Source organism: Salminus brasiliensis, chromosome 2 (assembly GCF_030463535.1).
Source record: "Salminus brasiliensis chromosome 2, fSalBra1.hap2, whole genome shotgun sequence".
NCBI classification, from domain to species: domain Eukaryota; kingdom Metazoa; phylum Chordata; class Actinopteri; order Characiformes; family Bryconidae; genus Salminus; species Salminus brasiliensis.
This window is the reverse complement of record NC_132879.1, coordinates 23,464,914-23,492,349: the sequence shown is the minus strand read 5'-3', so window position 1 is coordinate 23,492,349 and position 27,436 is coordinate 23,464,914. Positions and strand designations below refer to the sequence as shown.

The window sequence follows — 27,436 nt, the reverse complement described above, 5'->3', positions numbered from 1 at the left end:
ACCCCTAAATAAAAAGGGTGGATTTGTGTGGAATGAAAGAGGCGATCACACTTCAGGGAAATTCTGAGGCCTAAATGGTTCAGGGTAGAGATGTCCTGATATTTTTTTTTCTGTTCATGTGAATCCCCCCCCCCCCACTAGCAACGCCCTCAACACTAGGAGGGTGAAGTCTAGCACACGTCTCCTCTGACAAATGTGAAGCCAGCCACCAGCAGGCAGCAGAGGATCTGGAGGAGAAGCAGCTCAAATCACTAGAAACCACAGATATCAAGCTTTCATGTTTCACTGTAAAATAAAAGTCAAAAATATATAATTTTATTAATAAAAAATATGTCACCTTGTGTGTTTAAGGTAGTAGTAAATTCAGGCTCCTGCAGATGCTGTTACACGAGGATGATCAGGATATAAATACCTGCAGGGTGTGTGACAAGATTCATATATTGAGAAGAGGTGGTACAGTGCAGTGAAGGTCTTGTGTGTGGAAAATGGGTCGCACAGTAAGATTGGCAGAAAGGAGTGACTGCACGTGTCAAAGGCCACAGTGTGAGGGAAGTAGTTAAACCTGTAGGTGTATCAAAGCGTATGATTCCGAATTATGGCTGAATCACACAGCTTATGGAGAGGGCCTGCCACCCATTGCTTTGCTTCACAACACTCCGCAGGGAACTGCATACCATCAACATATGGAGCAGAGTGGATAGGAGGAGGCCGTTGCTCACTTCCGCTTAAGAACGACGAGAATGATGAGAATTTCCTGTAGACTGGGATTTTGCCACTGCTGGTAGATCCATATGACCGTATGCCTCGACACACCTGCAGATTCAGCTACTTCCTTTACCTTCTGACCTTTGGCACGTCCAAATGTATGAGGAGCTTAGATTCACAATAAATACTCCAAATTGTTCAAAAATGGCTCTCACTGATGTGGACTGTAAATAATGCCTGCTAATGGAGCCCTGGAGATGTCAGAGGACACTTTGCTGAAACGGCAAAAATAAAGAGATCGGAACTGGATAGGGCTTAAAATGGCCCATAACTGATTATTACAACATTACTGGGTTAGCCTAAATAATTAAATAATAGTCTCACTAATTAAATGCAGCACCACATAGGATCAAAAGATGAACCAATATCATGTCACTGTTCTAGTGTCATTTTTAAATAATTAGCGGGTGTAGAAACTACATACTGGGTATGTTGTTTTACTCTTGATACCCAACGAGTATCACTACTTTGCAAACTATAAAACAGCATTATTAACAGAGCCCAAAGTAAAGTGCATCACTGCTGATCCAGGTGCAAAGAAAACTGAGGAGATTCTGATCCTGCCAGGGCATCTCATTTCCTCCTCTCGGGCTACATGTCCAACATGCTCTGACCACTGCCCATTTGTGAGCAGTATCTCAAGTCACATGGTCAGTAAATCAGCAATCACTGCAATCATCCAGCAGAAGCGGCGCAAGCAGGGGCACTCAACCCAGAAGAGAGGGCTCAGAATGGGCCGGGGGCTCCAGTGTCAACCTGCTGACTGTGCTGTCAGGAGGAGTAGTGACTGAAACCTTGACAAGGTGAGACATGGTGGAGCAGGGGCCGAGAAGAAAAGGAATTGAAGATGGGTGGGACACATGATGGCATGGAGGGGAAGGGGGAAAAAAGAGGAGATTTGTGTCACAGAGGCTGTAAATGTTTTTAGGCAAGCAGGACACTGCTGCAAGGTGTGTCAGATGAAGAAAAAAGACTGTCCATTCTCCGGAGCTAGTCTGACAGCTTCCATGTACTTTTCTCAACTAGAAAAAGAGGAACATTTTCCACAGCCTGAGGAAAATCCCAAACACTGCATGTTTTAAAGCAGCATTATGAAGCATTATTACCTTAACATAACAGCTTCAAAATTGTGATGCTCCAGTGACCTGTAATAGGGAAAATGGCATATCTACCATACTTTGACCTCAGAAACTCAGACCAGAAACTGGCCTTTACTTCCTTTACCTGTAGATGCTTGTTATGTGTCTTGTCGGTTAAAAACAAATGCCAAATCTAATGCTGCTTTAAGAACGCAAGTGAAAGCATTGTTGAAGTGGAAAGTGGTTTGATGTTAATGGTAAAATGTATTAATGTTTGTAAGGATGGGCAAAGTCAACTTATTATTATTTATTGATGTATTCCAGCGCTTGAATAAAAAACAGCTTGTGTCGAATGTTTACATACATTGGACTGTCCGTTTTTCTGGGGCTGAATAAGTTTAATTGAAAAAATTATTTGGTGCACAAATTTGATTTATTCATAATTTATTTATTTTGTTGGGGGGGGGGGTGAATTAACACTGGGTCAGAATTATACACCCATCCACTTAGATTATTAATGTTGTTCCACAATGTCTTTTAACTTGCAAAAGTTCCTTTACTTCCTGATAGTGATCATGATTGGCTACAGCTAGTAGCTTCTGTGCCCACATTAAAAGGGTTTGTTTGACAGCACACACTGGATTATATTGCATGTTACGCATTGTGTGGCAGCTTCGTAGATAACAAGAGGACAAAATGTGTCTGATTTGAAACCAAAAGACTTTGTACATCAGGCCCTGAACATACTGCAGATCAGAAAAGGCAGCTAGTTACTGTAGGGGCATTGTGTTGTTGAGCTTGTTTGTTGATAAGGGGATGGAGCGGCATGCTCTTGGGCGTAGTTTTTCCACTGCTATGCCTCTGTCGTGACAGCTCAACTACCTCTTTTCCTCATGCCTATGCACACAGTTTAAGGGGAAACAACCACTACATGTGTGTATGTATGCTTTCATATGGATGAATAGAATGTTTAGGTGACATTTGACTGAATTTGTAACCTTACACAATATTCTACTTCTCTATAATCCTAATCCACGTAGATGTATTCCCATTTCCTACATTTTACAGATATTTATGTATCTGCATAGGTAATTGCATTGAAAAATATTGATGCATCCCTACAACATCACAGCTGAGTCTTTGCATAAAGCCAGCATTCTCCACTAATTTCTTCTGGAAGCATGAGTAAGCACTGAAATCAGGCAGAAGCAGACAGACTGTGGCACCCCTGTGGAGAGACTGGTGAGGATGAGACGTGATTGGGTGGAATGAGTCTGATCTGCCCTGAGCAGGTGTAAAAAATTGAAAGAGCGATTGGGGGAAGCCATCAGTCACCTCTCCTTAGCTACCTCGGTGCAGGAGCTTCAGCAGAAGGTAGGGAAAAGGGGACAGAAAACAGAGCACCAGCAAAAAGGCTCAGTTGTAATACATACATGCATTATCAGCATCTGTCCACAATTTGCCCTGCGTCCCGACCACTTGGCTCGCTTAATGCAGGATGGGACTCGAAAGCCGCTTAAACATCCCCAGGACCTTTTGTTTTCCATTGGCAGAATGGAAATCAACTGGTTGGAGTATTCTTTTAACTGGTTTAAATGTGCTGCCTCAAGATATGGCACACATATATCCCTTCACTGACACGCTCAAAACACACAAAACCTTCAGGGTTTAGTATACACCTTACTGTGCCACCAAATCTTGCTGCAAGTCTTTTCCAGACACACTAGAGTTTTTGACCACCTGCCTCCTCAGGAATCTGGTGGCAGCTGGTGATAACTTCCTCTTTCTGCCATGTCCAGGTAGTGTAGCCAGTGTTCCTGTAACTTCAAACTTGTGAAATATGCTTCCAGCTAGATCTCTAAGAACATTCAGTGCCTTTGCTCTCTTTCTGTATCCTTTTCCTTGCTTGTGCAGGGCAATGATCTCCTCTTTGAGATTTCTGGACAACTCTATTGACTTGATCATATTTCTAACATGCAATCAAATGTCACAGCCAACCAGGAGCCAGTCCAGGAGTTTGAGGTGTTTTATATCAAGCACAGCTGATGCAACTAATGAAGTCCTCGATTTACCACCTGATTTGTAAATGTGTGCTCTTATGAGTCATTCTTTTTACGGGGTTAAATAATTCTGAGACTGCAGTCGTCATTAGAAGTGGCATTGTGTGTTGAATTTGGAGAAAGCACGTATTACATTAGTTGTGTTGAGATATTTAAGTAGGTCTAGTTTGATGATGATGATGGTTTATTGCAAACAGCTGAGGGTTTGTACGGTTTGCTAATAAACCTTTAACATTTACAGAGGAGGTTGAACAATTTCTTTTGCAACTGTATACTGAATCGTAACCCCTGTGTTGTGATACGCATCACAAATATACAGCCCTACAGCATACCGGTTCAGAAATTCCTATTGCACACCTACGTGATCTAAACGATCACATTTAATATGCAAACCTCACCATCTTCTCATTGTACCCATAACAGGGTCAGGCTCAGCACTGGGGTTTAGTATAAAATTACACTTCAGCTAAAGTTTAGTTCTGGAATAGCAGAGTTAATTGAGAGTCGCTCTCAAGTTCAATTCCACAGTAACAGGTCTGTTCTGGAGTTCAGCCGATTCCCTTTCATCCTGCTACAGTACACAACCCTGTCTGTGTGTCCACTCGTCTCCACGCCACAATCCATTACTCTTACCTACCAATTACCCGCACACACAGCGCACACTTGGCCCGCCAACAAAGTGAAACTTTCCTCCTGTAGAGAGAGAGCCGAGGTAACCAAACACAACCCAAATGAGACAGCTGGGCCAGTCAGTAGATAAAGCACTCATGCACATCCACTCTATCCACCCCCCCCAAAACACTTAATTAGTCCTGCACCTCTTACTGGATGCTCCCTCGCCAAATGATTAATGATTGGTCAACATCCAGACCCAACGATGGAAATGAAAAGCAAACGTTGTGAGTCCAAGGCAAACCCAACAGATCCATTATTTCAAGAACACACAGGGAGGTTTCTAAATACACAGCTTTCTAGACCTGGATTGGTGTGTGTGTGCGCCTCTGTGCGTGCATGACAGGTTTTTATTTTTGCGGCATGAGCTGAACAGCGTTTGAAAAAAATCAACGGTTTAAATTGGCTAGAAAAGGTGAAAACAACAGCTTTTCTGCCAGCGTGTTATTCACTTCACAGAGCTTTCCTGAAGGCGTAGGATTCTGTCAGACCACGTGCAATTAGGGTGGGTCTGAGGAACAACAGAGAAATTCCTGGCTGCCAGTCTAACAGAGCTGCCTTCTGATTCTGCATGTCCGTAATAGATTCTCCCCTGCAGACAAAAACATCCACACCTAGCGTAACCCCTGAGCACAGCTCATAAATACAGCAAGGACACTTAGCCTTGTCCGGCTCCAGACGAGCACTTCCGATGTGTGAATAACACAACGAACAGGCAGACGGCTATCAAAGAGTGGCATGCCTCATAAGCTCCCAGACTACTAAACCACTAGAGTGCATTTACACTCTCTCCCTTGAAGCCATCATGCCAGAGCTTGGCTGAGATGTCGCTTGCTCTACAAAGCGCTGCGTGTGGGACTAGAGTCCAGTCTCTCTGCACAGCTGGTCTTGCATTTTCAGCCACAGCGGCCACCGAAATGTCTGTGAAGTCCACAGGGGAGGACGTCTGCTGTAAACCCTGGAGAAAGAGCAAAGACCTCTCTGAGCTCTGCTTCTACAGAGCTTGTGATAGTAGTGGAGAGAGTGGGAGAATGAGCAAGGGAGAGAGAGAGAGAGAGAGAGAGAGAGAGAGAGAGAGAGAGAGAGAGAGAGAGAGAGGGAGAGAGAGGGAGAGGGAGAGGGAGAGGGAGAGAGAGAGAAAAAGGGGAAATCAAATAAATAAAAAAATGTTAAAAAAATAGAGCAGCCGGAGGATTAGAGCCCCAGCACGTGAAGGAGGGAAGGATGCTGCCACGCTTTGTTAGCGACTCGCAGGCGGCACTATTTCATGCGCCACATCCGCAGGTTGTCATGGCAACCGGAGCTTGGGCCTTTCCCAGGGCCGGTGGCTTTCGCTTGGCCTCAGTCAGCGGAGCATAAGGCCTCATTCTGAGCAGCGCTGGACTATTCAGAGCGCTGGGCCCCCGCTAGGAGCGACAAAAGAGCCCTGAATTTCATTACCAACTCTCCAAAAGAGTCAGCACTCATTGACTGTGACATTCAACACTAATCACCAGCAAGACTGCACACGCTTTGACTGGGAACACCTGGTCCAGTGACTGGCAAAACTGAAGTGTCCAACTGTGGAACTGGACTAACAAAAAAACAAAACCCCAGTAAAGCTGACTGTGCTATGCATTACTCATCCAGTAATTGTACACTGTTGTACACAGATTAGAATTAAATGAGCCTTACCTTATTGTTTGGACATACAACGGCGAAAGACCTCAGCGGCTCTCCACGGCTGCAAATAAAAACAAAAAAAAAGCCAGTTAGGAACAGGAAGCAGATCGGCAGGATTGACACCAGATTCCTGCTGAATCACTGTTCCTGAACGGAGCACTTTCTGATAATAGCACTTGACAGACTGCATGTGAAACAGGGTGACTCCAGATCTAGAGAAGCTAGATTCAAAACGCCATACCCGTAACACACTAATGAACTAAGCTAATAAGCCTTTGCTGCCTCTGCAGCCATACTGTATGTTTGTGTATTTTCTTCTGGATAGCTGCGCCATTCCAACCTGCTTATTATGGCAGCATAAGTGCCAGTGTGGAGCCCTGCATCAGGGGTCATCTGAGGCAGTCATTAGTGCAGGGGAGAGGTTGGACAGAGGGCGGGAGATGCGCAAGAGGCCGGGAAGAGCTTTGAGAAAGGTTCAAGAGAGGAAAGACGATAGGGAAACAGGAATGGGGTTGGAGAAAGGTTGGAGAAGAGAGGCTGATGGCAGGGTAATAAGGAAGAAGTATCTCTGATACTATCCGATGATATTATCCACCATGTTGGATACAACCATCAAGATTGTCGGTTTCATTTAGATGCACCATCTGCAGGTCCATTTTTTTTTGTTTTATCTGTCAGACAGGAAACAGTCACTGGATTGAATAACAGTGATGAAGTCTTTACCAGCTAGTAACAGAGCTGTATTCACCTATGAAGTTGGAAAGAAGTAACAATGAAAAGGGTAAGGTTGTGAGGTAGGGGTAAGTGGCAGGTTGCAGAGAGTTCAGAGAGATATTGCTAGATAAAGATGAGGATGGACAGAGGAATTTAAATAGCAGTAAGGTTTGAAGAAGTTGTGATGTAGAGATAAAGCTGAAGAAGTAGGGGGTGGGGGTGAAAAACAGAGACATGATCGTAGGGATTAAACGGATGAGCAGGGGGTTGTGTGGTAGAGATAAGAGGGATGAAGAGAAGTAGGAAGTAGCAATAAGGTTGGAGAGAATTGGTAGAGAAGTTGGGACATACAGGCGATTTGGGATTTGGGAAAGTGATTTGGGAGATGTTGAAGTGAGGTAGGGTAGAGATTGGCGAAAAGTTGAGAGTGGAGAAAGTCTAGAGGGAAACAGGAAAGGTTGACAAAAGATTGGAGAGCAGTGAGATGGTTGGGAAAAGGTCACAGAGAGGTTGGCGTGATGAATTGGAGGTACTCAGTCCCTAGTCCCTCAGCAGGGGTTGGCCAGTAATGCGAGTAGCCAGAGGCACAGAGCCTGAGGCCCAGCCATTCCCAAAAGCCCATCCCTTTAACCTGATTACTGTAATGAGCTTAGAGGGCTGCCCAATACTCCTCTCAGCACAGACCTAGACACTCCGCCAACCGCTCCCACATGGTACTTGGCTTTTTGTGCCGCTACACAACCAGCATCTTCTAAACATAATACTTTTGTGAAGCATAAAAGCTGTTCTCAGATCAGGGACCATTCTCTGTTGCTCTACCGAGGACACTAGTAGAGAGAATTCGGAGGATCAGATGGTGGAAATACTCAAAAGTTTCAAACCACAGCCAAACTTTGACTGCAGAGAGAGTAAACAACCAATTACACAACTCAGTCAACCTCAACAAGCCAAAGTTTCATGGATGGAGTCGGGGCAGACTCTGTACATTGTATGTGTAAGTGTAAACTGCAGCGAGGAGCGTAGTGCCGTTACATCTCGGCGAAGGCGCTCAGTCAGGAAGGAATGTCTTGATGGAGGGTAAGAACTGTTTGCATAAACAGACTGCGAGTATTTACAAGTTTTCAAGGCACAGTTGAAACAGAGGTTGGAAGAAAAGATATACACCAGGCCATCGTGAGGCAGCTCCACAAGATGCTGTTAAACAAGGGAAATGACAGCTTGCCTTTCTGCTGCGACTGGGGAAACTTAATACGGTCTGTGTATTACCCAATCTAGCTGGACAGCACAAAGAATCCACATAGGAAAAGACAAACAAAAACACAAACACAGTGGATGCTGCCAAATGTTTGGCTCTGAGCAAGAGCAATATTGATGCCTGGTAGCACAACATAGTTTTATGCTGGACTAGTGGACAACACTATTGAATCATCTTCAAACAAATGAAATGATATACAAATTAAACAGTGAAGCAGTCAATGTAATATATCGACTAAATTAGGAGATAGACCACACGAGCCAGAGAGGGAAAAGCAGCAGTGTCATTCATAAGGGGCGAGAGTTTTACTATGGTCTGTGGAAGAGACCAATATGTGACCTTGTGGTACTTGCTCGGAGATTATGATAGACAATCTACCAGTAAAAAGTTATTTTAAAAAAAGAGAATAAATGCAATGCAAATTAATGCAACACAATTAAGGACAGGGGGGGGGAGGGAGAGAAAAGCTATATATTGGGCATCAACAGAGAAACTGCCAATCTACATATCTATATTTATAAAGAGTAGAAACGCAACTAAATTAGCACTTTAGAGCATCATATTAGCATTATAGAGAAAAATAACATTTATTCAGTGTTTATATATGATGTTATTGCATCGTGATACACAATATGCTTTTCTAAGCATATGGAGGATATTGTTAGTGCTTAATAAAATGTACGTTTCACTACAAACAGGGTAATTAGACTGGTTTAATTAGGTGAAGTGCAGCAGACAGACAAATGTATTGTGATGAATGTTATGTATAGTGAAAATGATCTTTAAATATTGTGATATAGTATTTTTACCATATCGCCCAGCCCTACATGACTTTGTATTTTATTATTTTTATAGAAGTTGCAAATGTGTTGCCTCAGCCATTTGCTTTTACAAAATACAGTAATAGGCCTACATCAAATATTTCTAAAGTGAAATATCGGTCTAATATAATGACCTGTCCAACACTGATTATGATCAACTTTTAAATTTCGCAGATATTGATATGATTTAATATCATTGTATAGGCCCATTACTTCTTACTAGGGAGGCATACCGGTTGATTACAGATCCCTACATTTGGTTTAAACCTTTTTTCTTCTTCTTTTTAATAAAGCACACAAATTCTAGAAATTCTAGTGATGCTTGTGATGTGCTCAGGAACCCTTACCCTAGCATAAGCATAATAACATAATAGCACCATGTATCACCCATCACTAGCTGTCCAAATATCTTAAGCAATACATTATTAAATGCCATTATTTAATCAAATATCAGAGAAATTGATTCAACTGTCAAATCTGTACATTTAAACAACCCCATTACTAAGGCTGAGCCATATCTGAAAGACTCTAATCGCCAGCCTTCAGGGATGGATGCGATATGATCCTTCCAGCATCCTAACACACCACAAGGTACTGCGCTGTGTGCCTTAAACACAGTTCACAGGACTTGCCTTCTGTTTCCCAGCCTTCTGAAAATGTGTAGTGATCGAGTAACACGCTTATACTCCACACTAGATTCGGCATGACATTCTGTTCCCTGCACTGTCTGAAAGATGTGGACTAGAGGGCTCAGAGATGAGACGGTGCTGCTGACAGGGCGGCCTGGCCTAAAACACACTTAAAGGAGTGTGCGTTCTTTAAACACACTCGCTGAAACGTCTATACGCTGATCCCATCTCTTCCTGCCCAGGCTGCACTTTGTAGAGTTCCGTACACTTAGCAAGACGAATCCATAAAACTGTGCAATGATTTATAATTTTTGCTGCAGCCTGGGGACCACTGGAGAGCCATTTTGCAGCCTGTCCGTTTTCCAGAGTGGGCCTGAGAGAGAGACAGAGAGAGAACGCACTAGAGAGCAAGAGAGAGAGCAAGAGAGCCTCCGAGGACTAAGGAACATTTCTTCATTTGTCTCATAGTAATCACAAATAGCTGGATCTCACTCGGGCCCAGAACTTACGACAACGCTCCTCATGGACCATCTGTATTCGAGGAAAGGAGTCTTATGTAATATGGACTTCTACAGATTTCTAACGTACACATCGGTCATACACATGACACAGTGGGACAATAAGCACAGTCATACCCTCCCAAACTGCTGCTCTATAGGTCGCAGGGCATGAAGAGAAGACATTGTGCTTCGGGGGATGCATTCCTCCATACATCACGGAAAATTACTCAAGTCAAAACTATAAAGATCAGCAGAGACACAGGACAGAAGGAATCCATCCAAAGACTTCAAGAATTCAAGGCCATGAGAATGAAAGCCACACTTTGTCAGGGTCAGCAGCAGCGACACCACAGTTCAGCTAACGGCTGCTCGGTGACGTCAGCCCCGCCGGGTATTGAAGGAATCTTTCTGTGCTAAGGAATGGGTCCCTTGTTTGGAGCTGGGTTTGAAGGATACATCATTTCAGCCCCGGAGGAGCGATCCTGCTATTCACGGATGTGATAAATGAACGAGTGAAGCAGTGTCACGGAGGACTGACGCGAATGCAAAAGCCGGACCTGGCTGGGTGGGTAATACAATCCTCAACAGCACTGCCATGAAATGATGGATTGGGTTTACTGTTTTTAGACATAGATCATATCTTTATATTTATTTTCGCTACTGACATCAATATCAGCACGGATCCTCAGACTTCCAGATTCCTGAAACCAGTTTTCCCCCTTTAGAGATGCACTGGTTGCAATGTTCTTGGCCGATTCTGATTTCCGATGACCTACTGATTCCAGCATACACCAAATATTAAAATTCCCACATAAAAAAAATAATAACTTTTCTTTAATGTAAGATTTGCAAAGGTCTAAATACAGTGCAGTGGGATATAAGACAAGCTTGTTCTAGGCTGCATGGGTGCCGTGACACAAGACTAACAATTCTGGTAACGGCCAAGAAGTACTGCCTATTTTGCATTGTGCATCTTGGGCTCGGGTAATGCATCAAGCTCCTGAAACCTCCATTCTGGAGTCCAGAAAATGGCTGATCACCTAGTGTTATGATTCCATGATTTCCTAGGAATGGCTAGATATGCAGAGACTGCTGGCTTGTGGCTGGCTCTGTGTTCTTGCTTGCTTTAGCCTCTTTGCATATTCCGCAGGGTGATGGTGTTTTTTTTTTGGGTCTTATGAAATTTGTCGCTTTGAATATTTTGGGAGTTGCTCCTTCATGGCTTAATTTGGCCCTGCAGGTATTGCAAATTGTGAGCCTGTTGCCATTCTTTACTAGGGGGGGGGGAGAACGTTCATGCTCGTGACATATTTTGCATGCGCGTGTCTGTGCAGCTGTTCCGTGAAGTGAACCATTGTGCGCATAGGAGTGTAAATCTGACTAGCATAGAATCAGATATTTGAGACTGATCAACCGGTCACCAGTCATGGCCAATTTGGTCACCAGCTGGTCAATCTGTACGTCTTTACTTCTTTAAAACAGATAAAACATTAAATGACAATGCTAATGTTGTGGCTAGACACATTAATTCTGTGTGAGCCAACAACTTGCTTTGCTGTAAATCAGCATAGTAAAGCTTGCCAAATTATTCATGAGACAACTGTGAAATGAAAAAAAAAAAAAAAAAAAAAAAAAAAAACACCCTGTATGATTTTAGATCAATTTATGACATTTTAGGCTCAAATAACAGGGTTGTAAAGTACAAGTGTAAATAGAGTATGTAAAACATCTGAGCATTTGTTCACCCCAACCAATATCACATTCTGTGCAGACATCAGAAAACAATTAAAATACTGAATTAATCCGCTCTGGCACTTTTTAAGGTTGTTTAACAAATACCAAAAACATTTTTTTAATTATTTAATTATTGAATAATTATTTTATATAAATAAATAAATAAAATAGTGGCATGTAAGTAAGTGGTAACAGGAATATTCACGTGTTAAAGCAGCAATATGCGAGAATTGTCATTTATTGCTCCTGGGCTTTTTAAAAATGCTACATAATGCTGCTTTAAGCCAACAAACACTTCACGTATTTAGTCAGACAGTAATGAGTGTAGATTTTCTTCCCTATTCAATACCCACCCTAATCACTATACTGCAGTTTTGGACATGCATGAGTGCTCTAAATATGTAAAAACAGTAATCACTGAAAAAATACTGGTGCAAATATTGTGCGAGAGCACTGACTGAGTGTAAATATTGGCGCGAGTGTGTAAAAATGTGCATAATGCACTGCCAGTCTGGTGAACAGATTTGTGGCGAAATGTGTGCTGATGGAGAAAGAAGCCACGCGTCAATTAAATGTAGCCGACAGCCCACCTCGCTTAGCACAGACCCCTTAACAACCTACGCCTCTGAAACATTTGGATTTTTTGCTCTTTTATTATTTCTTACTATTCTTCCTGACTCATTCGCTGAAGTTAACTACAGCTGACTTGCAGACCATGAAACAAAGCTGGAGATCACGTAACACAGCTCATGTGAGCGCCTTTGACATAACAAGTGCCCTGAGGACGCGAGGAGCCAACAGTGTCAACAAAAACAACAACAGAGCTCCTCTCAGTCTTGCACAAAGTGGACCTAATGATTATGCAGATGATGAACTAATGAGTGCCTTATGCGGCTCCTGCAGCAGGGCGTTTCCGTGATCTGCCAGCCACGGCTGCTAATCATACATTTCATCTGTGCTTTAATTTGGCCTACATGCTGGAGGGACCATGCACTTGCAGCTCCTGCCAGTTGGACCAAAGGTTTAGTGCCTCGCCAGGAGGGGTCCCCTAAAAACACATGGCTGCCTCAAATCTCCAGCGCGCTCCTGCTGTGCCTGGCCGTTACGGCGCCACAATTATGCTGCCATTTTGAAAAATTTACAGCTGTGCTCCTTAAATGTACTCTGCTGTTCTGATTAACTCACCCCACCGACAACAGCTTGTTGCTTATGGGTGCTATGTTTTCAAGGCCGTGTTTTAAAGCCTGTGAGGGGAACTGTGTGTGTGTGTGTGTGTGTGTGCCAACCTGATTTTTAGCTCATAACTTTGAAGAGGGCAAAAAAGAATCTGGTTTAAAAATACTTCACGGGCCAAATGTGATAATAAAGACAACCCCGTCACGACAAGTGGTCCCTTAGCTCCTTAGCCTCATTTAATGTCCCCGTCTCCTGGCAAAGGTAACCTAATTGTCTAGTCATCTGTGCTTATTACACTGAACATAGCGTCTTACAATTGAGCTCTTTGGGCTAAAAAAAAAAAAAAACGTCCTGAAAGAGGACAGGACTTGAAGCTCTACGTCTAGAATTCGGCGAGTCACATTCTGCCATGCTCAGAGTTAAACATCCTCAGTGAGATGGGAGGCTCAGCAGCAAGTTGCCCCCACAAACGGCTCATGAACACCGACTACGACGGCGTGGAGAAGAGGTAATTAGCAAAGTGGCCGCTTCTCTCTAGCTACAGACCAAACGCATGGCATGCTTCTCCCATTCACCTTATTAAAGAGCCAGGGTTTCATCTCATTACGGAAAGCATGCGTACACTAAGGTCCAGCCATTAACATCCACAAAGCCGTGCGCGCCACTCTCGCTGACTGCTTCTTAATAACCTCCCCGTATCCCGGCAACCCGGCGCACCGCTGTGTCTATTATACAGCAGATTAGCAGAAACATGGAGAAAGAAATGAAAACAAAGCTGCTCTTTACTAAAACTGCTTTGGTCTACAAATATGCATGCAATTTTATGTGGCAGATTCCATGCGAAGCCTACTGCAGCTTTACAATATTAGTGGACACAAACATTGACCTTTCCACTGTGGTGCATCAGGCTGGAGAACCTCAAAATATCTGCATAATTCAGGCATGAAGAAGTCAACAAGACAACACAGGAATAAGCAGGATAACATGCTTTTGGTCATCAGTAGAAATGGACCAATCAGTGTTTTGTGGGCCGATACCGATCAGTGATTGTCTTTTAGTACAAATCAGCCAACCGCCGGGACTGACTGAGCGTTGTGTTGGAAGCCACATCCACATCAACTTGCAGACTTGATACTGCATCATCTGGCAGGGCTTCTGGAACACTCTCTGCATTATCTCTCAAGATAAGAATGTATTTCTCTTTTTGGAATGAAACACATTTAAAACTCCGAGCACTCGCAGAGAGTCTGCATTTGCTAGCTCTGCTAATACTCACTTTACTGGGCTAAATGACATACTCTCGAGAAGGATATCTGGTTAGTGGTGTTAAAAGTCTTTACTCTGCTTCCCTTACAAGGCGAGATAGTTTTCTGCATAATATCTGTAGTTTACGCATTCTGCAAATGTGGGAGTTCGGGTCAGACACAGTAAAGGATCACCACCAAACTCTCAGGATTGACTAAATTATTGGCTGATCGCTTATTCGGACTGAAAACATTCCAGTACAGAGAATTAGCTGACCCATCCTTCCAGCTCTAGTCATCAGGATCCATTATAATAGCTGCATCGTTGGTGCATTTTGACAGCAAATCAGAAAAAGTTCTCAATATTAACCCCAAAGACCCTGTTTTTACACCCCAAAAGTGAAAGAACACTATAGTAGTCACAGACTAAATTGTTACAATTGCGTTCTTTACATAAATATATAAATAATATTTAAGTATTTAGTATTATATTCTTAATATTTAAGAATTTTGTTATCGTGGAACACAATATTCCTTGTGAATATCGTCAGTGCTTAAAGAGAACTGATGAACTGCACATTTCATTACAAGTGTGTAATCAGTCTTATTTAACTGAGTGGAGTGCAGCATATTTTAGGAAAAATCACAAATATCAGATCATAAAAAACATATCATAAAAATATTGCGACAGAAAAGTTTTCCATATCAACCAGCTCTAATGTAGGCCCAGTGGTAGTTGGAACAGTACATAAAATGGCTATACTTGTGCTGTAGACATTACAAACCTTGTCCTCATCACCACTGATCACCAGCACTATTTGATAAGTAAACCACTCTCACTGACATCTGAAGAACTGTGGGATTCCCCTTCAAAAGTAATGTGGTGAAAATGTTTATGGGATTTTCCCCAAACCCAGTCGATCAGCCAACCAGTTTAAATGTTCCACATAGAGTTTTGTTTTGCATTGTGGAGAATTCATTTAAAATTCACATACTGTGTATGAACAGCTCCATAAGATGGAGAGGCCTATAGCAAGTGAGGTGTATGAGAATACAATCTGGACATTTCCCCTCAAGGAGAAGTAAGATGAGAGTCATGATTCCACACAATAGAGGGATGGGTGATAAAAGAAGAAAGGCTATATCACATTGAAAAATCCGTCAGTACAGATAAGCCTAGGGCTTCAGTTACACTTAGCTTTAACAAAAAGACTGCAGTAAGCTCCTTTACATTACCTGGTGTTAGAATGGATAGTATACAAAGAAGAAAAACAGCCTTTATTACAACAAATAAAGTGCAGTAAAGTGTGCAGTAAATATCAGAAATGCGCCTGTATACATAAATGTATTCCGGATCAGAAAAATAAATATTGAACACAGCCTTGTTTTCTACAGAACAAATATTAAGCCTAGTCTTGGACTAAACGGTCATACTACCCTTTTTTAATCTAAATCTGCAGCTGGAAAACTGACGTGCAAAATCCACATTCAAGTCCACAGCCACAGCGACCTTTAGCTGACCCATCAGATCAGGCGTTTTCTGTGATTTAAAACACTGTGGGAGGTTAATGATACAACGACCTTAAAAGCGCCATTCTAATGAAACCCTAAATTCTATGTGCATTTCAGCCGTGCCTTTAAATCAGCCTTCTGTGTCTCACACCAAGATGAAATGCACGCAAACACGGCAGAAATTATTCGGCTGAAATAAGGCTGTGATCTGAAATATGTGGCTAGATGGCATGACTTATTCATGTGCTCAGAGGATCACTGGGTCAGGCCTAAAAAATATTTTTTTAAATAAAATACATATCTTCATAGTAATGTAAAAAATAAGGAGGATATTCAATAGATACTGAGATCTGAGATCCTTTGAAAAGACTCTGTGGACAGTTTCCACTGTTTTATTAACCCAATTCTCCTCCACAACTGAGGGAGGACTGCCACATGCCCCTTCTGATACAGGCCCAACCAGTCACTGCCTCCTTTCAAACTGCCATTGATGCAACACCACTGGGCAACCAAGGCACTTGGAGAAAAGTGCTGGGTACCAAACTCAGACTCAGACAGTAACAGTAACTGAAGTGATGTGGGGAGGCAAATTGTGCTCCATCTGGCTCCGGCTGCCGATGGCAGGCAGCACGACTTTAAATTCTCTAGCGCCGTCCTCTGGTCATAGAGGCAGGGCCTTAGTCTGCCTGACTAATTTGTTTAATTAGTATTATGGTAGTTAGCTTGCTAGTTGTGCAATCCGGTGTCAACCAGAAGAGGACAGGTTTGTGCTTCCTCTTGATCTGAGGGAGCGTTTCCTCATCACAGAGGTTCGGATCCAGATCCCTGTAAAGCTGCATTTGTTGTGACAAGTGTTATATGAATAAATTTGCAGGTGTCTGAAAGAAACGACACTGTAAAACACACTCCCCAGGGAGGAGAAAAACCTACTTAGCCCTTAATGAACGTCCATGGAAAAATATTTTATTCCCAAGTCATTTTGGAGCATTGGTCATCATGGTGTAATTTAGTATAATGTAAACAGTCAGATGCACATCATGTCAAAAGTGAAACAGCAAAAATGGAAATATTTGTATGACCATGACGTTCACACACTCTCTCTAAATCACAACTAATGTTGTATATAATCAGATGTCTGTTCAATCAATACAGAGCCAAATCTAGAGCCTGATTAGAATTGTATTAAATTTGTATACAGAATTGGATTAAATCTGAAAATCCCTCCATCATTATGACCCGATCTAAAACTAGGCCTTACACAGGAACAAGGTTATTCTGCACACCTTAGTTTGAGGCTAGACCACAAATGAATTGTGTCTGTGTGTAGAGAATAAGCATCTAATAACTAGCATATCTACTTGTGAGGCAGAGCACGCCCCCCCTGACTCCCCAGTGGACGCAGGATTCTTTGATCGCTGCTCTTATATTATATATATATGACACTTCCATGTTCCAAGTGGTCTGCTTCCAAGAATACAGAGCAGCAGGAAATGAAATTAAATGTTCTCTCGCTCGCTCTCGCGCTCTCCATTTCTTTATTAACAAGAGTTCAGCAGATGCAGCTGTGAATTTCATTTACAAACTAGTCTACGAACGCCTACACCACACTGCTTAGTTTAATCACAAATGGCAGAAGCACTTAGGGAAGCCGCCTGCCCTGCCACCAATTTGCCAGCATTGTTTATCTGAAGCCACTGGGTTACTACCAGGCCTGTAAAACGCTACATTTGCTCTTGCCTCAAAACAAAACACACATGCCACCGTTAAGTTGTTATTTATACTGCTCGAACCTTCAGGGGGGCTAGGGTTAATCCAGCTGGGGCTATCTGCCAAGGGGCTTTTATGAAACGTATAACAAATATATTGGCCAACAACTAGGGGTGTAACAACAGTTAGCACACGACTGAATATGATTAGCGATACAAGGTTCACGGTTTGAGATTCTCACGATAGTTTCAACACAATTTGAATGAAGAAAGAAAAGAGTCTATCCATGGCATATTAGCAGCGGATCACATGACTGTGCTGTGATAGGCTGTGTAATGGTGATGGCTGATGTTCAAACAATAGAAATATCACATTAAAAGTCACAATAAACAGACTGCCCATATTCCATTATGCATCGGCACATTTTTGTATTGGAGTAGGGATGTCCCAATCCAGCCCCCCCCCCCTCACCCCCCACTCGAATCAAAGCCTCTTAATGCGGATAATCAACAGATACCGATTTTATTTGTATAATTAATACAATCACACAGTTTTGATTAATACTGAAGTAAAATCATTACTTTTTTTTTTGTAGCATCAGTTTTTATAATGAGACATTCGACTTGGTCATTTTAAGAAAAGTATCTACTAATCAGTTTTATAGTGTGTATAGTAGTTCATATCTTAAATCCAGTCTGACTCTCCTCCCAGACCATTCAGCTCCAAAACCCTTTACAACACTGTAGTCAGGTCACTGTGTGTGTGTAGTGGTACACACTTGTTTGTGTTAGCATCAGCGTTAGCGTCCACACAAAGCTGAATGCAAACGTGCTGGTTGAAAAAGAAAGCAAGGTGAGCGGTTCTCCCGCTGGTAAAACAGAGCGCTTCAGTGATAATAGCTCCACACTGACCCTTCTGAGACTGTCTGTATTGCTGCAGGCTGGAAATAATGTATGTTTATGGCGCCTTGAGGCCAGCAGCACTGAAAGACTCGGAACTGGACTGGAATTATACTATGTCTGGACCGGCACAGATCCTGATCCACTATATCTGATCGAGACATCCGTAATTGCACCATGCCAATTTTTTTGATTCAGTTATACCCGTACTAAAAAAGCACTGCAATGGAAGGACAGGAGATATTTCAAAATTGAATACAACACAATTAATAAGTGTCAAATATTAGTTATGGGTTTAAGTAAAATAATGATACATCAAAGTGCTATGATATGCTTTGCAATACTGCATCAACATTCTTACATTCAAACAATATATTGAATTGTAAACCTTGCATCGTGATATGTGTCAGATCATCAATGCCAATGCACAGCCCTAATATTAGCGTATACATAAGAAAACCTTGTATCTCCAAAGCAGGACATTTATAAACTAAGGGACCATTTGAACCATTTTTATTGGTCTGTTCATCAGCAGTGGTGCAGATGGTCAGCTCAGGAAAGTATGTAGTGGGAGAGATATGGGTCTGTAGTAATTCCCCTCAATTCTCAAATATCTCACAATTCACCAGCAAACCTAAGAGACAGCATTACCAAATTCCTGCTCTAATGTCAGCCGAATGCTAAAGTACATTCTGAAGTTCTGCCTTTCTATTAAGTTTCGGCCTTAAAAGTCTTTGATTAGTGGCAGGTGGGGGAGTTTATTTCCCACTCACCCACCCCCTGCCACATCTGCGGAACAGCTGCTGCCAGTCCTGTGAAGAGGTCACCAGGTTAGGAAGGAACCTTCTGGAAAAACGCCATCTAATCCAGGCCGTGAAGCTTCTCTGGAAAATTAAACCATGGACCACACTGGTGCGGTGCTCTGAGTCAGACACTTTAGTGTGCATACAGCCACTCTACCTCCCCCATTCTGGAAAAAGACATTCTGAATGATTAGCAATGCCCTCCCAGGGGGGTCACTGAGACATGCGTGTGTGAGTGAGTGGCCATGGGGCGGGTATGTGTGTGTCTATGTGGGAGGGGGCTTTGTAATTCAATTAGTCCCAGGGCTCAGTTCACTAGCTAAGAGCCATGAAAGGAATCAGATATGCTCATCCACATATGGCCAACCCTGCTTTAGCCCACCTTCGGTATTACAGACGTTTCAGCGCTAAAGCTTCATAATATCCTTCTGCTTACCACACCTTTATCCAGTAAAGGTTTTCATTGGCTAGGACTAGAGATGACATAATAGCATGTCTACCCGGTACCAAAACAGAAACACCAAGTACTGATACAGATACCTGCCCGATGTTTCATTTGTAAAATAGGCCGTTTTTAATTGGACCACTTCTGTTAAGATGAACATGATATAGCAGTATGTCACTCTCTGCTCAAGCACTGCTACAGAAACATGCAGCCAACATCAGTGTGAATTCAGGCTAGAACAGTTACACAACTAGATCAGATTTATTCTCTCCAAAATCAGACCCAAAATCTGCCCAAAGTCTATATCCATTGATGCAGATATGCTTTCTCTAGTTAGGACATTAGCTAGGATGTCTAAGCTTAAATTAAATTTTACCCCAAGTTAGGGCTGGGTGATATGGTAAAAATACTAGATCACAATATTTAAAGACTTTTTTTTTTCCCCCCCAATACAAGATATTCATCACGATACATGTAATCACAGACTAAACACATCAGTAGCTACAGATTCTTATAAACTACTATTCAGATACTTCCTCGTACTGAAGAGTGATTTTTACTCAACATCTGCTGCTCTTCATCCAATTAAACCTGTGTGTAAAGAAACCTGCAGCTGATCAGTGTTTATTAAGCACCAACAGTATCCTCGAAGTGCTAAAATAACATATTGTCATATTGCCCAGCTCTACCCAAGTTCAGTTTGCTTTTTTGGGTTTTGCCTTGAAGGTACTCTAACCCCCCAAAAAAAGCTCACTTATTTATACATACAGCAAACCCGGTCACATGGCATTTAGGGTTGCATTCTCTGTATAACAGCCCTTTCAAAAAATATCATGGTTTTACAGCATAGCAGTATATAGTATTTTACAATTCATCCTCCTGTTCTTGTTCTTTCGTTATTATTATTATTATTATTATTATTATTATTACTAGTACTACTACTACTACACATTGAGTGCATACATAGCCACTCTACCACCCCTCTTAAAGGAATATAAACAGGGTTGTTTTTTTTGGTTACAATTATAGCAAAAGCTTGAAACAGTTTATTAAATGAAAGTATATGTAAAATATCTCCCTTTTAAAATAAATAAGGAAAAATAAGAAAGCTGCACATGGAGTGAAGCTTTTTGGAACTATTCTGTTTCCAGCGAATGATCATTATCATCATGGACTAATCTGCTAATTATTTTCTCCATTAATCATTTGATTGGTTGGTTGGTTTCTGTGTTTGGCTGCATTTTTTTCAATACTGTTATTAAGCAAATTTACATATGATGAACATCAATTTTCTTTCTGGGGTATATCTAAGAATAAAACAAAAGCAGGGGTGGTCAAAACATTCTGATAATATGACCGTGACAGTGGGCGAAAGCTGGTAGCATTTTGGATATAACGCAAGAAAGTCCATTTGAGATTACTTAACAACTCAGCGCAGTTAGAGAAAAGTGTGTAATGATCCAAGAACACCATTTCAGAATCAATATCAAAGGCTGGCTTTCAGAAATCAAACACATATTGGTCAAGTTGTGTAAATCTGATTTCTGCTCGAACCACTGCTTTAAAGTTTACACAAGCTAAGTGAATGATGTTCTGGGGCAGAACAGAAGGAGCCAGAACAAGCTGTCTGAGGCTTTCAGCCCTGCGCTGACAAAATCAACATGAAGAGCTTCCTCCCCTTGTAACTCTGGGCTCTAGTGGCCCTCGTAAAGTGCAGCTTGAGCTCTGAGGCACACACCCCTCTCCTCCTCCTCCTCCCTGGGCTGTGCATTAATCCACTGCAGAGCTCGCTCTGCATGACCTCCTAATAATTTATTGCAGCAGCATTTTTTTTCTAGCCAATGCAGAAATCTAATCAAACCGTAGCCTAAATGCTGTGCGTGTTTCTCTGGGTATCAGGCTGGGTATAGCTCACTCTACCAGCAGATGACACGTGAATCAATAATCTTGTCCATAGTGCTAAACCGAAACCTAGGACTACAAGGAGTGCGCTCTTCTGGATGGACAGCAAAGGTGTGTACAGTCACTGATGCCTCTGGGCATCTGATCTACAGTGACTGACTTGATACTGTGATTTATCTCCTGCCAATTGCTCCAGCACATGCCAATCAACCATAGCGCCAACGACACGCGTTCAATCAACCCACATAAAATAAAAAAAAAAAAAAAAAAAAACATCTTCTGGTTGGCCCTTTTTTTCATAAAAATAATTAAGATAGCAGACTTTCTAAGCATTTCCAATCAAAACATACTTAGCAAGCCCACCCTTTACCTTTACAGGGTTCCATTCTTTCCTTTGTTCAGAGAAATCAGCAGGGAGCTTTTTCTCCAGGATCCACATTTGAAGTTGAAGTCGATTCTACTTCTCCCAATTCAAGTCATTCCAAACACATTCAATGACTTTGAGGTCTGGATTCTAAGGTGGTCAGTCTGTTGTTCATTGCTCTGAGCAGCTTCAGCATTCATGAAGCGTTCCTCATCACTGCCCGTTTCCTGTCCTCAGGCCTCTCTGATCAGCTCCACAGCCGCAAGTGGAATGATGGACAGAAACACCTGTGAGTGTTTGCAGGTTTAAAGTGAGTGAGGGGTTTAATATTTTCTCTCGCTCCCTCACGCTCTTGCACTCTCTCTCTCTCTCCCCTCAAGATGAAAGCTTTAAGTGCTGTTTAACTGATCAAGGCAGTTTTGGTGGTCTACCCGTTCTTGCATGGTTGTTATGAGCTCCATTTTCACATCATCTTTGAATCAGCTTTTAACTTCCAGTTTTAGAAAACTCCTGATTTCTTTGCCAATTTATTCCTTTTACTTTTCTCTTTGTTATGCAAATGCAAGATTGTTTTACATGCTTTCAAAAAGGGTTCTTCAGGAGATCTTTAATAAATGCAAAGGCAATGTGTTTAGGAAAATTAACATTTGCGTTGTATTTCATAAAACCTGGACAATATTTTTTATATATTTTCCCTAAATTCCAAATAAAAATATTTGCTATTTAGAGCATTTAGCAGAAATGATAACTGCTCAAACTGTTCAAATAATGCAAAGAAATTATTATTCAAATGTAAACAACACAGTAATAATATTTGAACTTTGAGAGCATTCAGAAATCACTATGGTGAAATAACCTTGACTGCCAATCACATGGCTTTCATATCTTGGCAGGCTCCACTAGTCTTTCACATTGCTGTTGGGTGACTTTATGCCATAATATGTAAATTCAGGTAACTCAGCTTTGTTTGATGAAATGCCTGGAATAAAATGGCTGCCAAACACATAGAGATGCAAATCTAGCTGTAGAACCATGACTTAAGACAACCACCTTGTCAATTTGTTCTTTTTATACAAGGTGGACCTCCTCCGACATTTAAACCAAAAAGAGTTCCACCACTTCTACGAGTCAAGAAACCCTCTCTTCACACATCTCCTATAAAATGAATGAACTCTTATGTCTTAATCCTCTGTTCTGACTGGAAATTACATAAAAGTGTTTATTTTTTCACACTACTGAATAGGGGAAGTGTCCCTTCCGCATTAATCAGGCCTAAAAAAGATCTGTGCATCTTATGATCACAAAAATGAATAGCAAAATATTTTCTGAAGAAAAAGAAATCAACAGTATCCCTTTCCTCCTAACCAACTCTATTACAATAACAAGCAGACAGTGAGGGCCAGACAGTGCGGCCAGAGAGACGAAACTCTGCGGTCTCCGCGACCCCTCTGTGAATGGAATGCGCTCAATCAGCAGACAGGTGACAGAGGCCAAGTCGGTTTCTCCACAGCCTGCTCACACCAGGTCAGGTTTAATTGACATACACTCTTCCAGGCTGCCCTACGCCCTGTGCTGGGCACATGCCCTTCCGATAGGTCAGCGGGGGCAACGGCCGCTCCTGTGGATAGTAAGGGTAGGGCAGGGGGATTTCAGTACTGTATGCTGAGCTGTCCTCCAGTGAAACTTAAGCATGCAGCATGGAAGGGGTAGGGTGGGGGGTCCATCGCAGCTGGCCCAAAGTGCCAACAGCAGATGGTGGAGGTGGTTAGGAGTTAACACTGTATCATTTTAAACTTGTGCACGGAATTTCCATCCGCAAGCCAAAGCGAGCGAGAAAGCGCGGAAAGCAGCTAGCTGCATTGCATTCATTCGTAGTCTGACTGCATACATCTGCTATGAGTGTGTGTATGTGTGTGCGTGCATGCAGGAAAGTCCACCGTGGCGTGTTTTTCCTGCTGTTGTTCACGGCGTTACTTTTAGAGTATCCCAAGGTATCAGACTGTTATTATATTATATTATAATATTATATATTATATTATATATTGTCAGATCATAAATAAAGAAAGAAATGACTTGGCTGAGGCTTTTACTGTAGTGGGATTAAAGTAAACTCCCATTTGCTAAACTGTGTCAAACTTGTCTGTGATTTGTTCACAGGACATCTGAGGCTGGACTGCATTCTGCTATGTGTGAGCTACAGTACAGTGCTGCGTGCCATTGTCTGTCGCTGTCTAGTGAACTGGGCACCCACTCCAACTCCGCCTTCTGCCTCCCTTTGGCAGAGCATTTCTGAGTTTGTCCTATTGAATAAAGCTCTTCTTAAGTTTATTAGATATTCTTTTAGATATTGCATTTGCGCTGCCCATGTGATGGGAGGCCTTTTTCTTGGAAGGGGGATAAATAGGGTTTGCCAGAAAGCTACAGACAGAGAACGAGAGAGAATTGACCTTTTGACTGTAGATATTCTTTGTATGATGTATGTTACTGTTTTATATGAAAGTCACTTTCTCTTTGCCACTTCAGGACAATTCAGTCGCTTACTGGTAATGAACTGCTCAACACTTGCATTATTGCCATAGTACGGTTACAATACACAAATATATCTTTGCCTCATGGTGTCTGCTCCAAAGCTCAAACCTACTTGTGTACTGGTTAGGGCTGTGTACTGGCAAGAGCCTGGCAATATGATATGCATCTTGGTACAGGGGTTACGATTCTATTTATTGCAATACTGTAAGCAATGTGATATTTGGGATATACTTCGAAATATTTATATTTTCTCGACACTCCTAGTCTTGGTGGGGTTTACTGTACTGTATTAAATAAAATTTAACACACTCTTTCTTCCCCTCCACTCTGAACTTTCTGTCTTTGCTTTTTCATTCTCGTTATTATGAATATACAATTCTTGTTTTATTATCAGCCTTGCCACTCACAGCAAATTCTCATGGCAGCCAATGGTCATGAAACAACAGTTGGTGTATTTTGTCAGAAAACAAATTGAAGCAATTCGTTTGGTGTCCAAACAGGCTCTGAATCTTGCATGTTCAAAGGAACCTAGTGTTTTTTGTTTTTTTTAAAACCGTGTGTATTTGTGAATGTGTAAAGAGTCAAGTAAACTGGTCTACTGGTTCTTGGGACGGGACCACAGGAGTTTCATTTATAATGACCACAGTGTAAAACGTATGTGGCCAGGGGCACAGGGCAATAGGTAATGTCTACCCCTAACTATCTCTACAGTATTCCGTTGTACCTAACAGTACACTTACCCAGCATAGCTCCATGACTTCCAACGATCCACTGAAACTAAGCAGGTTAAGTTCTAGCAAGTACCTCTGCAGAATGCCTAAGGGAGCACCACAATGCCAGGGCAACTCCAGTGCCCAGGTCAAATGGTCCTCTGATTCGAATACCTGCTCTCACATCACCCTAAAAAGCGTTAGCATTTAGGTGCCTAAAAAAGCATTTCACAAATCCTTTAAATCATTCATTCAAATATTAATGTCATGTACATGCTATGCGCCATGGCTTTAATACAGCAAGCATCATCTTCGTTGCTTCCTATTACATTTGAAATAGGATTTGCGTGCATGCTTCCTGAAGCTATACAGTAGTCTTTAGCGCAGCTCTGAGTGGGCTACAGCGCACATTTATTCGAGGTTGCTATTAATAGGTGCATTTTACCCATGTGAATCATAGCTGTATGCATTCTCCTAGCATCAGTAGAGGGTACACACTCTCTGACAGTTGCCCCGTGTTCACATTCCATAAGTGGAGAGCTCAAAACCATAGACCATAAATATTGCACTCTGTGAAAAGAGGTACAGAGGAAGAGATATTTCTATATGGCCTACCAATATGGATGTAAAGACCTTAAAATTAAAGCTGACTTTTTCTACATTTTAATCTCTCCCTATTATATAAAGGTATTGGAAATATATTCCAATACCTTGTTGACACACTGGTATCATGATGCATGAGCATTGGGGAGGGGTGCGGCTGGTCTGGGGGCAGGACGCTTGCCGTAACAGTCACTAGCCAAGGCTGCATGATCGTGTACCTCACAGACCTGGCTTGTAACTCCCTCACTTCAGCATAAGGAAGAGCCTCTTTAAGAATGATCTACTAATATGCGTTTCACATCCGGACAGTATCTGGAGATATGTCCTATTTTGGCCAGATTCCGTCCATTGCGACACGCTTAACTTTTTCGACAGACAATTCCTCTGGCCTAACTGTAACTGGACACAGAAAACGCATACCGGTTATCCTCTGACCATCTATATAGGGTGGTGTATTAACAAGAATCTGGTGATATGATAAGAATCATTATACAGGTGTTACAATTCAATAGATGTAATAGATTTTGCAAAGTCAAATTTTAGAAAAACAGTCATAGTATATAGGTCTTTCACTGCAGTCAGAACTGTGGGATCTAAAGACAGCTGCAGCACTGCAATCTTGCGATCGGGACTTAAACACAGGACAAAATGAACCACTTTTGCATTTAAATGATTAAATAAAAGCAATACTGAGGTTTGGAGAATCTATACAGTACTGAAAAATATATATCACAATACTTATATTAATACTTTTATACCCATACACCTCCGAACCACTGAATGTGTTTCCAAATGCAATCTTATGACCATGGGTCCTGAGTGTGTTTATACCTGGCCAGGTTCAAACAGCCTTACTGTGTGGTTGTACTGAAGGGACGACACAAAGAACCAAAAAACAAAACAAAAAAAATCTGCAAGCGTCCCATTACTAACGAGCTATACTTGGGGAGTAGCAGGAAGGACGTCATGGCTTTGTACACATGGTCAAGCTACAGATGATGTTCAATTTTCAAAATTTCTTGAACATGACTTCCACCTAGAAATCCTGCTAGTATTGTGGAAATCGTCGTGGACTTAGAAGGATCACTATGATATTGTTTTTTAAATGAAATCATGATAGATCAAACGATGACCGTATGTATGTCAGCTACCGAGGGAAACTACACCACACTAGGTAAACAAACTGTTGCAAGACTGTCTGTATTCCCATTGTACAGAACCATGCAGTCCAAACTGCAGTGTGAACCGAACCACAAACGTTGGACTGGAGATCTGTCCATCTTTGAGCTCTCTGCTGGATTAGAAATACTGCCGCTGCTCTCTCCTCTTTTCCCCTCTTACCTATTCACTTGATTTCCAAGAGCGTGAATTCTGCTGGAGGAACATGGATTTGAATGGAAATCGTGCAGGTTAGGGAGGAGACATGGACCTTGGCTATCAAAATGCTAACAAGGTCAAGGCTTGCCTGAGGCTAGTGTACCTGTCTGACAAATGACGGCATGAGCAATGTCTCTGGCTAATCCCTACTGAACACCGCTGCCATTTCTGCGAAACACCAGCCTGGCAGCGAATAGCTTCTTCTGCTTCACGTTATACACAAAAAAGGGCTCAAAATTTATGCATCTGGCGTGGTTGTGCAGGATTTGCTGTC

At 42.0% G+C, this 27,436-nt stretch overlaps 1 protein-coding gene across 1 annotated transcript in view; it reads right to left on the bottom strand.

The window, feature by feature from the left end:
- The window catches only part of tln2b (talin 2b), a 142,710-nt gene that overhangs the window by 95,989 nt on the left and 19,285 nt on the right, over positions 1 to 27,436 (bottom strand). The window contains exon 2 of the mRNA XM_072670982.1: positions 6,251 to 6,299. The gene's annotated coding sequence lies outside the window, so the exon portion shown is untranslated. The remainder of the gene's footprint in view (positions 1 to 6,250; positions 6,300 to 27,436) is intronic.